Here is a 12,668-nt window from a genome sequence, read left to right as displayed (position 1 = left end):
TGACTGATGTTCACATGCCCTGCCAATTCATCGATGCTTATCCTTCCGTTCTTGTCTAATGAGCCCATCAGTCTTTGCAATTGTGTTAGGGGTGATTGCACGGTGGCTTTGGCGCGGTCTTGGATCGCTTTTGCAACTTTCGCGTCCTTCTTTGTACCGTTTGCTCCAACGCTTCACATTGACCAATGAAATGCAAGGTTCAACGTACACGGCAGCCTTACGGCGACCAGTTTATTTTTGGGAAACTCCTTCAGGGGTCAAAGACCACAAGACAGTACGCTGTTCCACATTTGTAGTGTCCATTATGTCACGCAGCCACGTTCAACCCAGTGAATGAGAGCATTAAAGAACCTTTATCCTTACACCTCCTGTCACTTTTGTAAATGAGAGATGCCTGTGTGCTACGCGCATGCCTCGCGCATAACGAACCGAACCATTATTGCGCGGGGTGGGTTAGCTCACTTCCATTTGACTCGCCCTCGTACATTAGAAATGCGAACATTAGACATGTGGAATATACAAACGCGAAAGTACAGCTTGATAAAGGGCAAAAAAGTGTAATTGGAAACAAAGTTCACTGCACGTATACAAAGAACCTAGCAACAAGATATTTAACTATACGTATAAGTCTCGAATAAATCTACGTAACTAAGAAAAACTCACTGCATATAATGCGCCAAACAAGGCAAATAAACATATTGCGCAACCACAGTGTCACAGATCACAGCCCCCTTCCCCCTCCCTCCACTCTCCCTAATGCATCGCGCGCCACAGGAGGCAGCGCGCTTGCTCCCCGCTTTTCTCCCTTGCGCACACAAGACTGTGTCACTATCGTCGGTTCAACCATGTGGGGCGTCGTGGGGCGGGGGGGGGGGGGGCACCGTTATGAAAAAAAGAAACACGCAAAAGAAAGTATGTTGGCCACAATCGAATGCATACTTCGGGCACCTAATGCGGCTATCGAAGGAATATAAAAGAAAAACGTGAGAAGGTTAGTCCACAAAGATCCATATGCATGCTGCTCGTTATCTTACACTGGCGAGACAAAAGACTTTCCGGACATGTTGCGATAACATCGAAATGAAGGTGATGCCCTCAAGCCAACACATTGCAATCCGTCGAGTCCCCAGAGTGGTGGCAGCGAGCGACCATTGATCCTTTTTCTCGTCCGCTAGCCAGAAAGCGCCCAAAACTCTGAGAACGAAATCTCCTTGGCCAGAGAAAAACGAACGCGCACCGAAGTGCGCCGCGCGGTTGTTAGGGCAACACGTGAAAAACGCATGACCTCTAGCTGGCTCTGGCAGACCGCGGGATAGTGAGAACAAGAAAATCGAAGAGGCTCAATGCGTCCTCTCGAATAAACGTCCAAGTAGAAAAGAATGAATAAGAACGTAGTTACCTTAGTCTCTTGACATGGATGCTTTGGAGCAGGCGAAAAATAATGTTATATTTTTTTTCTGTGACATGACGGCGCAAATGAAGCACCACAACACTTCGCCTCATCGGACCTGGCTGCGTGCTTTGTCAACTTGTGTGATAGTGTGTTGATTTGGCCTGTCTCGTTGTATGGTCTGATGTAAGGCTTTGGAAAAGTCAACGCCCCTTTGGCGTGAAATGTTTATAACAACATTAAACTCACAAAGTTCTGGAATTGAAAATCTAAAGAACGAATTTGGATAAGTCGATGCACATTTCGCATCAAAAGTATATGAGAACTTTATACACACAAAGTTTCGGAATTGAAATCTATGTGCTCCGTACATTCCGCGGTCTCCGCGAGATGCCGCGACGAGCCCGCTCGCCATCAAAACGCCTTTGAAACTTCGTGCTCGGATGCGGCTCCTTGCGTTTTGCGACTCCAGGTGCATAGGCGTTGCCGCGAAATCCAGCCACATTGCTCTATGTTCGCGCTGAAATGTCGTTTCGAGCGCGAAAAAGACATTCTAGACAAAATCCAGCATGATTTCCGGCGTCGAGGGGTTGTTTGGTTGGCGGCGCATGACAGCACGAAAAAATTTCGAGGGGGGGATGAAGCTCCATAAGCCCCCCTCCCCTGGCTACGCCCCTGCAGCGCACACGAAGCTATCAGCACTGCGCACTATGTCCCCATCGTGCCTCGCTTTAAACCTAGGGCCCGCACCGCTGCGCTCGACCGCGCCATACGCAGCAACCACAAGAGTTGCTTATCACGCGGATTAGGTAACTATAAAGCGAAAGGTGCCGCCCGACGCACAAACGGAGCTCTAATTTCTTTTTATCCCAGGACACACTGGCCAGGTAACTTAAGTGGTGAGTTTTCTTATATCCGTGCTCAATATCCTTATGTATCTCTTAAAGATACGACAGAAGTTACTGCCTATATTGCGCGCGAAGACTTACGCAGTCGCCATCTATCGGAAGCACCTCCTTTGCGTAATATGAGGGATAACGCGGCGCGCTCCTCATGGGTTTGGTTGTCGGCGCCCAATAAAAAGGCCACGCGGGAGCCCTCCTGGACGATTCTGTAAATACTATCGAAAGAAAGGAAGTTTTACAGTTAAAATAATAATCTTGGGCAAATAGAAAGCACAGAATGGTTTACAAACACTACATCTTTGCCGAATACGTAAAGTGAACGCCCGCTGCACGCGGTCGCCGCGATGGAGTCCCCTGAACCGACTTCTTGCGCGTCGCACTGTTTATCGGTCTTCCCAGCGAGCGATCACCCGCCGTTTCTTTTCCTTAATCCAGTACATTAGTCATTGTTTGGATTTACACGAGCACATGCGGTTGCCTTCATTTTATGTGTTTTTTACCGTTCCCTTTCCATTGCAGGGAACTTGCCAGCATCTAACACCGATTAGTTCACAGACCAAATGTTCGTGACATTAGCGGGGCAGCGCGCGCGGGCGAGCGTCACAGTGCGCGCTTTCTGCTATTCAGAGAACTTCGCAACCCCCACGGCGTATCAGAAATCTTCCTCGCGGAAGCGCTTGGTGCGCACGCGCGTTGTAGCAGATGACTATTTGCCGGATCTAAGTTTCGCGATCCAAGCGTCGTGCAGCTTCATGCCCTGTGGATATGTGTGAAGGCTGACGCCAGGCTCTGTTGTGTACGTCCAGCATTGCGGCACCGAGCACCTATCGTATTGGAGGCCTTCAAAGGCAGCCACGGCCTATTATAGTAATTTTCAGTGTTAGGCACGCGCCCAAATCGGGAAAACCTCCCCACCGAATCAGAACCGTAGTGCGGGTGGGACTTAAAGCTTTCGTTTCCCGCTCGCTTCTGTGCTTCCGAAGCAGCCGACGCGGCCGCTGTGTCCACCTGATCCCTCATATCACGTCACAGCGACGGTGGCGCCAGATTTTTTAGTGGTAGAACTCGCCTCCAATGTTGCGGTATGCTATGTGATATACTTCAACACGGGTTACAGTGCGGAGTTCCCTACGAAGATCGTAAACAGTCAAGTATCGTACCTCTAGTTATGAAACAACCCCGCCAAGTGGTTGCACCTTTCGGAGGCGCGCTACGGACAGATTTCCCTTTTCTAAACTTCGGCTCGCTTGAAAGCCTCTTTGTCTTTAAAAACAACTTATGCCGCTCGCTAGGCAGGCCGGACGTTCGCATGCACCGCGTAACGATTTCCGCGGTTTCGTCGCTAAAATCCTTGAGACCGATCAAACTAAGGAAATCAGCAGCAAATACCCTTTCGGCATCGACGAAACGCCTTCATTCTACGCCACCAAAAGAAATTTGAGTACAGCTACAAGCGAAAAAGCTGCCTTCAACCTGGACATCGTAGCCATGTTTGTTTATTTGGACAATGTCGCCAGCACAATTTAACTGAATCTAGTTGTATAGTACAAGAATTAAAATACGAGATTCATGTGCATAATATGCTGAGATTTTAAATGCGTGCGCATTTCTATGCCTACAAAGTAAATTAATTCACACCCATAAAGGTGAAAAAGGCTGTAAATGCGTCTTTAACTCACACCTTAGGGTGCGATTTATGCAACTGATATGCTAAGGGTGTGAATTATAGACACATTTAGACCATTTTTCGCTTTTATGGGCGTAAATTATTTTACAGCGTACCCAACGAGGAAACCAATCCGTCCGTGCGTCTGCCACGTAAAACGATCGTTTTCAAAACAGGGCCTGCAGCAGCCAGCGAATGAACCTTCGTGCTTCCTCTCGCTTTAACACGAACCAAGCGGCGAACACACGGCACGCACGAAGCTATCAGCAGACGACGCACTCCGGCTCCAACGCAGATCGCTTTCAACGATAGGGCCTACGTGGCCGCGCCATGCGCAGGCTCCGCCGGAGCACGGTTGAGAGAGAGAGAGTGTGATTTTGAAGAGGAAGTGGCGCTATTTGAGTACTGTTGAACGCGGTTGATATGGGTTCGCATCGAGAGGAGGCAGCCTCATCGACCGCGTCTAGATACGAGGTCTACCAAACGTGACGCTGTTAAATTACGTCATGCACTACAGCACTCATCTCATCATCAGCACTCATCAGTGCTCATCTTCCACGAAGGGGCGGCCCCATCCAAACGCCCCATCGTATAACATGAGTGAACATTGCTACTACTCACCTCTTTTTCGTCGTCTCACGCTGGTATTGTTTAACATTTCGGTGTCGCAACCGGGCTTCTCCTTTTCGCTATTCTTTCGCGGTGTTTTCTCGCAATTATACCAAACACAGCAGCGTACAACGACGAAACCGCCGGTGATTAGTAGCGAATGCTTGCGCATTAGCCGTGGTTGAGATGTACTCGTGTGTTTACGTGCTAAGCGCCGTCATCGTGCAAAAAAAGAAGGACGTTCCACATCATCCTACCATCGCTTTGCGGGACGCTTGCTAACACTCCACGGCTAGACCTAGTAAACATATATACCTAAGTTAGTGGACGGATTCATAGCCGGCGCTGTGGCACAATTGGTAGTGCAAGGAACGCGTAATGAGGAGGTTGAGGGTTCGTTTCGCACCGGCGACAATTTATCTTGTCGTCCACTTTCGTTTCCGTTTTCATTATTGTTTTCTACGTTCCCATTATAACAAAAGCTAATTTCCTGATGCTTTCCTTGGCTACATTCTCTGCTGGCATTATACGGTCAAGATCACATAATCGAGCACATCTTCTCTCGTGTATATATATATATATATATATATATATATATCAGCAACATCACAGCAAGGTTGACGACGGAACTTCGCCTGCAATGTCCATATAATTGCTTTCGTAATTAAAGCTACTCAGAGGTAACTTCAAGCTTGATTCAAAATCAGCTCTACAGTATACTACATCACAATTTGCGGGTTGCATGGGCACGCTGTATGGTGCTTCTGACGCATGTATAAATGGTTTGGTAGGTGGCTGGACACCAGTTGCAGATGGATATGATATTCCAACAGTCAAGTGTTGTTTCAATAAGGCTTCTTTTCAGCGTTATTTCTTCCGCACAGAAGTGACAAACTCGAGGTGTGGCAAACTCAACTTAGGTTGCAACGCGCAGCAAACTTTAACTGACCGTTCTAGGCGTAGCAAACTCGAACTCAACCGCTAGAATCTGTAAATTGCAATGTGTGTTGTAGAGTAATACACCAAAGAACATTATTGCAAGAATTTCATTATTTGACGAGTGATGTTGGCCTTTTCGAGTAGTCCAACTGAATGACTGACATTGTGCTGCCTCCCACAGGGAATTTGTACGCAGGAAATTTGTACAAAATATCTACATCATAAAAAAAGAAAGAAAAGGCATTTCATATGTTTAAGCTATACCACGTTGTTTAGATAAAGTTGCTTTCCTGATGTGGTTCGCAGTATTTTCACGCACACAAGTGACATTCTAGGCGTTGCATAGTACATTCCTATCTTATATGCGCGCGCAATGCAAGCTCCACCTACAACCGATATTAGGATACGTGTGTCTTAAAGCTGCATTTGTTATCCCATATTTAGATGTTCTACAAGTTTGCCTATTTTTATCTCATAGGTGAAAGTGCTCGTTGAACAATTTAAGCGACAATGTTAAGCCGCGCTTTTGCATCGATTTTTAGATGGTACAGGTATTGCGTTTTTCTTTCTTTTAGCAACCGTTGTTTCCAGTAGCTTCTACGACAGCAAATCGTATCGGTCAACAAGACCATTGCGCAAGAGACCAAGGACAGCTCTGATTACGCCAGCCTATAGACCTCAGCAACGGTCCCACACAAATCATTCGATCTGCGACACGACCAGCAGCCGTGTGCGAAGACCGCGTCATCAGGGGGCCCCCCAAAAAAGTGCGCGCATTACGCGGCAGAGGTCGCTCGGCTACACTCGGCGGTACGTAGGAGAACGAGAGACGCACACAGACACACACACACCGCGGCTTATTAGAGGTGTCAAAACGTGTAATCAGCCGAGGGCTTTGCACACCGCGTGTGAGTCTGTGCTGGAATTGGCACCTGCGGAACAAGCGCTTAATTTTCTCTCCTCCTCCTCCTCCTCCTCCTCCTCTTCTCGCCCACACCCTCTCCCTTCCGGCGCGGACATCGAGGTCCCTAACGACGGCGTACTTCCTGGCGCCGCTTTCCGCACGGGTTGCCTTTGGCATTCCTACACCATTGTGGCGCCGCCGGCCGTCTACATTATTTCTGGAGACATCGCCATCGCGGACTACGGCGATGGCGATGTCTCTTCAAAGTAGAGGTTACTTTAAAGCAGTGCACAGTATTGTCACTTAGCGAGAAACTCGCCAAATTTAGCCATTTTTTTTTGTCACCTTAACGACTAACATTGCCGTTAATGGAGTCTTCACGATATTTTAAAGGCATAAACAGCCATCATATTGTCCTCGAAAAACAAGTGTCAAGCAAATTTGCCTAATTTTAATACCCGGACCGCATTTTGTCCCAACGAGTGTAAGCGCACGTATATTAGTCGCTATTACTTAAATACACACAGAATAGCATATTAGAGCGCCATGGGGGCTGGGTGCTCCAAAGCCATTTTTATTCGTAAAGCACAACATTGAGATATGATACTGTTTGATAAAATCGAAGATAATTTTTCTGTTTTTCGCACATGTGCCTTTGATTCAACAACGCTGGTTGTAATTTAAGGTTATACCTGTAAAAGTGTTAACAAAGGCAAGTTGAAAAAATTCCGGGCAAGTCAACATCATTATGAGTATTTGGCAATCTTTCTCATAAGGTTGAGTGTTTCCATCCCTAACCCGGAGACCTTCATAAAAAAAAAAAGTGCTACTGGCACTGTTTTTCCACCACGGTCCTCTGTTGCCCGGGAGAAAATAAATCACGACGACTCGCAAAATGGGCTTAAGCGTTATAAAACAGTCAGAGCCACTCTAAATCCAAGTCAACGTCTTAGAATCTGGTTCCTATATTTCAACCACCGCAGCAGTGTCGTTAACCTCGTCATTCATCAAGCTCCTGGCCTAAACTACGTCAGGCACCACGAACATTCGGCTGCATAAAAAGAAATCAAAATGTTTTTTTTGTTTGCGCTTCCACCACACTGAATACTTAATATTCAATGAGTTTAGCGTTGAAAACTTAGCTAACGAAAAGTCGGGTCCCTCGGCTCGTTCTTTCCCTTCTTTTGGTTCCGCGCACATGGCGAGCGCGTCGAGTATGAAAGACTGCAGCCTTCAGGTATAGCCTTATGGCTTAAGTGGTCGGTTGAGCGCACCTAAGGTCAGATAATACGCCATGCTTGCGGGTTAAAATGATGTACCATCAGCCACTGCGGTCTAAGACCTCGAGGACTAGATATAGTAAACCTACAAAAAATATCAACGCTAGAGGGCGGGAGAACAGCCGTCACTGTAGATCAATTGATCTACAGCAATTGATATAACGCAAGCTTGACGCGGAGGATGTCGGTTCGCCACCCACCGGCTGCAATTTGCTTTTTCGTCCTCTTTCTTTAAAAAAAAAAAGCCCTTTCGTCCACGTATTTTTCTTTTTGGGGGTGCCTAAAGAAAAAAAAATCAATCTTCTTGGTTGGGCCTTGTTTTGTTTCCTTTCAATATAGACTGATATTTTAGTGAATCAAGTTCAATCTGTCCCATCGGTGCTACACCATATACGCAACCTAGCACTCACTGGAGATACGGCTTTAATGTGGCGAGCCGTCGAAGCTGCCCGCGTTCGGTCTCTCACAGAACAAGTGAGCGGTTCAGCGAAGCGAGGAAACACCAACCGTGAATATGCTTCTTCGGGTATCTGGAGGGGGGGGAGGGGGATGTTTAAGCTTTCTCAGAGACGCAGAACATGGACCTGTCCAGTAATGCAACCACATTGTAATGGAGCCCGTTTGTCGACCATGCACAGGAGAAAGGGCACCAAATGGTTGCGCCAAAGCTGTGAACAGAGACAGCACAGAAGATTTTGCTTTAGCTGCTGTTAAGAGCTGACGCTGTAAAACTATAGCGTCCCATAAAGTGCTTGCGTGTGGAGGCTGTACTCTAAGATGGTAAATTTCTTTTTATATAAAAGTGCATATCCTTACATTTTTTTTTTGCGTACGCTACAGACTGCAATGTATATAACGGCAAGAACTGATCAGGCTAGACTATCCGGATTAATTCGGTTTGATAATAGCATCTCTGTTATTTAAAATTATAATGGGAGAAATGTACGGAATGTTCCCTCCGTCAGATGTTGTAGATTCTACGACTGCAGTAGTCTATCAACCTATGGAAGCAAAATACAACCTGAGCATTCTGAGATGTATCTGCATATTTTTCTTTTTTGCAGAGAACGTAAAATGCAACGAGAACATGCTGGATTATAGCTCGTCGCGAGTTAACGACTGCGAATAGACATGTGCGAATGGACATGAGACAAGTGCGAGTGAACTAGGGGAGCTCATATTTTTCAGTTGTCAGGGCTCACAGTCTCTCCAACGGAGCAATAACACAAATTGTAATGCACTAGCGCCAAACGCGATACGCACGGGAGAACCGAAGCGCCCATGTCATCAGGGTCTAATCATTAACTAACGATTACGATAGGCAAGCTATAAAAGACGTTGGTAGGCGATAAGACCCAATTTTCCTGAAATAAAAGAATGATATTGACACGCTAGCAATGTACGTCGACGTCGAGCTCAAGATGTGGGACGCGGTCCTGCCGTATGTAACCTTCGCTTACAACACGGCAGTGCAAGAAACAACACAGATCACGCCGTTTAAGCTGGTTTACGGCAGGATCCCGACAACGACGCTCGACGCCATGCTGCCCCACGTCACTGACGAAGAGAATGTCGACGTCGCTAGCTATCTGCAGCGCGCCGTAGAAGCCCGACAGCTCGCCCGCCTACGGATCAGGAACCAACAGAGGACCGACAGCCGACACTACAACCTCCGACGACACTTCGTCGAGTACCAGCCCGGCGACCGTGTTTGGGTTTGGACACCGATACGCCGACGAGGTCTGAGTGAGAATCTATTGCGCCGCTATTTCGGACCCTACAAAGTCATTCGACGTATTGGCGCACTGGACTATGAGGTCGTGCCAGACGGAATTTCGCATTCACAGTGGCGCCGCGCACGATCTGAAGTGGTCCACGTGGTGCGTCTGAAACCCTTTTACGGACGCTGACGAACTTCCTTATTTTATTGTTTTCTTTGCTACGGGTGTTTTTCTTTATTACTTTCGTTTGTATGCAGCATCGGGTCGATGCTTTTTAAGAGGGGGGTATTGACACGTGTGCTTATCTTTATCGGGCGACCACGTTTCGCCGCTTGACAACTGTAATCGCACAGCGACGGACGCGCCTGCATGTATCCGACGTTTCTGGAAAGTTATCGATGCTTCTACCCGGCTGTCTGTTGTCGCCGAACCTTGTGTTATCTGATTTCATCGCGTAACGCGAATGGTGTAGAACTTTGTGGAAGGCACGCGGGTCCAAACGATTAGTCTGGAACATTCGACGACTGCTCTATAAAAGCCGACGCGCTTGACCCGCTGATCAGTTTTCCGACGATCGCCGACCGTGTTCGCCGCTATCGTTGTGCTATAAGTGTAGCCTGTTTTTGTGGGCACAGGTTCGCCCAATAAAAGCTAGTTTTGTATTCCACCGTATTGCTTCTTTCTTCACCGTCACTACCACGTGACAATATACAGGTAGGCGTTTCCTTGCAACCCAGGCGTATTGTTAGATTTCGTGGGTGGAATAGTACAGGGTGGCCGTTCAGCGCTGTTTGACCTCATTGGAGTGGAAGCCGTCCCTCAAATAATGCATGTGTAATAATACAAAGGTAAGTTAAGGGCCACGATGGCGCTTCGTTGTGAGCGCTGGAGCTGCACTTCATGTCAACGCAAAAAAAAAAAGAAGAAGAAACCAAAATCATCAATGTGGTGCTCGAGTGCCGCAATAAAAATTGAAATGTGCATTTTAATGGAAACTAGGTGATGGGGTGGCACCATTTCTCACTAGAAGGTATCAGTTAAGGGCCCAGTAAGAGAGCCCATATATGAGATGATGGTAGGCGCCTGCGAATGCCTTACGTTTACGCAATAAAAGAATGCACCGTTTCCGATCACACAGAAAAGCGCTTACTGGGTAGCCAACCCACGTCCTCCGCACCAAGCTCACTTCGAGTTCCTCTCAACAAATCATCTCCGGGAAGCTGCATGCCGCAGTCGGCGTAACGAAACGCGCACATTAATGCGCCCGTCGCTCGACAGCGCACAGGGCCGCCGCGAGAGATCTGAGGGAAGGAGAAGCAGGGGGACCCCCCGAAGACAGACAGACGACAACGAAACGCTTCGGCTCGTTCGCAGATGTAAACACGCAATCAAGAAACGGCGTTAGCCTCTCCCGAAGAAGAATTGGCGTTTAGCCGTTGCGGGGCGCCCCGCTTCATCGCTCCACAGCGGCCGGGCGGAGGGACAAACGCGAGGGAGTCGCACTGGCCCGGCCAAGCGGCGCACTTGGCCACCGGGGGCAACTTGAAGTAGCCGCGTCTTTTACCGCCGCCACCGCCACCAAAGAGCTTCTGCTTCCACGGCTGATCGGAGGCTCCGGAGCCGGACAACGAGACGGCCGGGAGCTGCTCAACTCGGCGCGTACGCAAGGCGAGAGACCACAGCTGGAAAGCCAGGTAGCGCGAGCGGGAGGAGGAAGAAAACACAGCGAGAGAAAGTGCGGGCGTCTGTGCGTTAGTGCACGGTGAGAACGTAAGTTTGGGGGGGGGGGGAGGGTTGATGCGCGGCTTGTATAGTAACTCCCCGCGTGGGCTCGCGGGAAAGCGTCCCCCTCTTCTTTTGCCAGCCGGCTACAACAACCGATTATTGACCCCTCGTTGTCGAAAGACGCGCATCCATGTACGAGGGAAGTGTGTGTGTATGTTGGAGCGGGGTGGCTTGGACGAGGGAACACCGGTGAGGGTTGGCTGGAGGGGGGGGGGGGGGGGTTACGACAACGTCGATGAGGCGCGATGCTGGCGGCGGCGGGCGTCTTTGGCGCCGCAGTTCCGGGGAGTCAAGGACGTTGTGTGTTGCCGTAGCTGCAGGGCCCCAGCGGCGGATTGGGCAGGGAGGTCGGTCGGTGCTGCCGCGGCAGAGGCGAGCAAGGCAGTAGCTAGTCGGTGAGCGCGTCGTCGCCGCGGACAAGATCCGGGTCGTCGGTGGCGCGCGTCTCTTTCCTCCTCTGGAAAGAGCCACCACCACCGCCGGAGACGCTGCCGCTGCGGTGTCCGCCTCGGGCGTTCCGGAGGGCTCGACGTCGCCGCCGTCGATGCCACTACTGGCACCAGTCGGTGAGGGTAAGGGGTGTGTGTGTGGTACGCGCCGCGAAGTGGTCGCGATGTTTTGGTCTGCCTGTGGCTGGCATGGGAGAGGACGCCGAGAGACGTCGGCTTGGACGAAGAAGCTACCGTGCCCCCTGCTTTCCACCTTCTTCATCTGACTCCGGAGAACGGCTGCTGGTTAATTGTTCCTGCTGTCCTTCTCCCTCGCCGAGTCGACTTGCGTAACGACAGCGGGCCCTCATCTCTCGAGGGAAAGTTTGGGGCGGCTGCTAGCGGCGAAAGTGTAGCCGTGAGCTTCGGATCGACTCACAAAAGAAGCGACGGGATGCCACGCGAAGAGCTGTGCGCAATGACGACACTGTCGCTGCACGAAATGAAGTGAGACGAATCACACTGTTGGAAGCGGCAGTGATTAACGGGCGTTTCTAATGTGCAGTCAGTTTTCATTGTTGACCGGCATGTTGTAAACGCGAAATACCAACTTTTTGTTTAGATATCATGGTCGGATGAAGATGTCAGCTATTTCATGCACGTGCGGCAAAACACTTCGTCACATGCTTAAAAAGACTCATGTTCGCCTCTTGTTCTTGGCCTTAAACATCGCTTTTCCTTGTTTAATATCACATGTTGAATCGGCGGCACCTAACTAAGTACAAGGAAACAGAAAAATAATTTTTCTCGGGAACTAGTTTTTATGACGTATGTTTCATTAAAAAAAATTACCGAGAATAGAAACTATAGTTTTGTACAAGCCTTCAATGTTTAAAGAAATATTGTTGACAATTGCAAAATTTTAATAAGGTCATCATTACGTTTAAAATTGTCTAACTCAGCAATGAGAAATGATATCATAATTATGCAAGCTGCACTGAATAATAAGTCTAAAGGAAACAAAATTGATTTATTTTTCAG

Source organism: Dermacentor variabilis, chromosome 7 (genome assembly GCF_050947875.1).
Source record: "Dermacentor variabilis isolate Ectoservices chromosome 7, ASM5094787v1, whole genome shotgun sequence".
Lineage (NCBI taxonomy): Eukaryota > Metazoa > Arthropoda > Arachnida > Ixodida > Ixodidae > Dermacentor > Dermacentor variabilis.
This window is presented reverse-complemented; position numbering follows the sequence as displayed.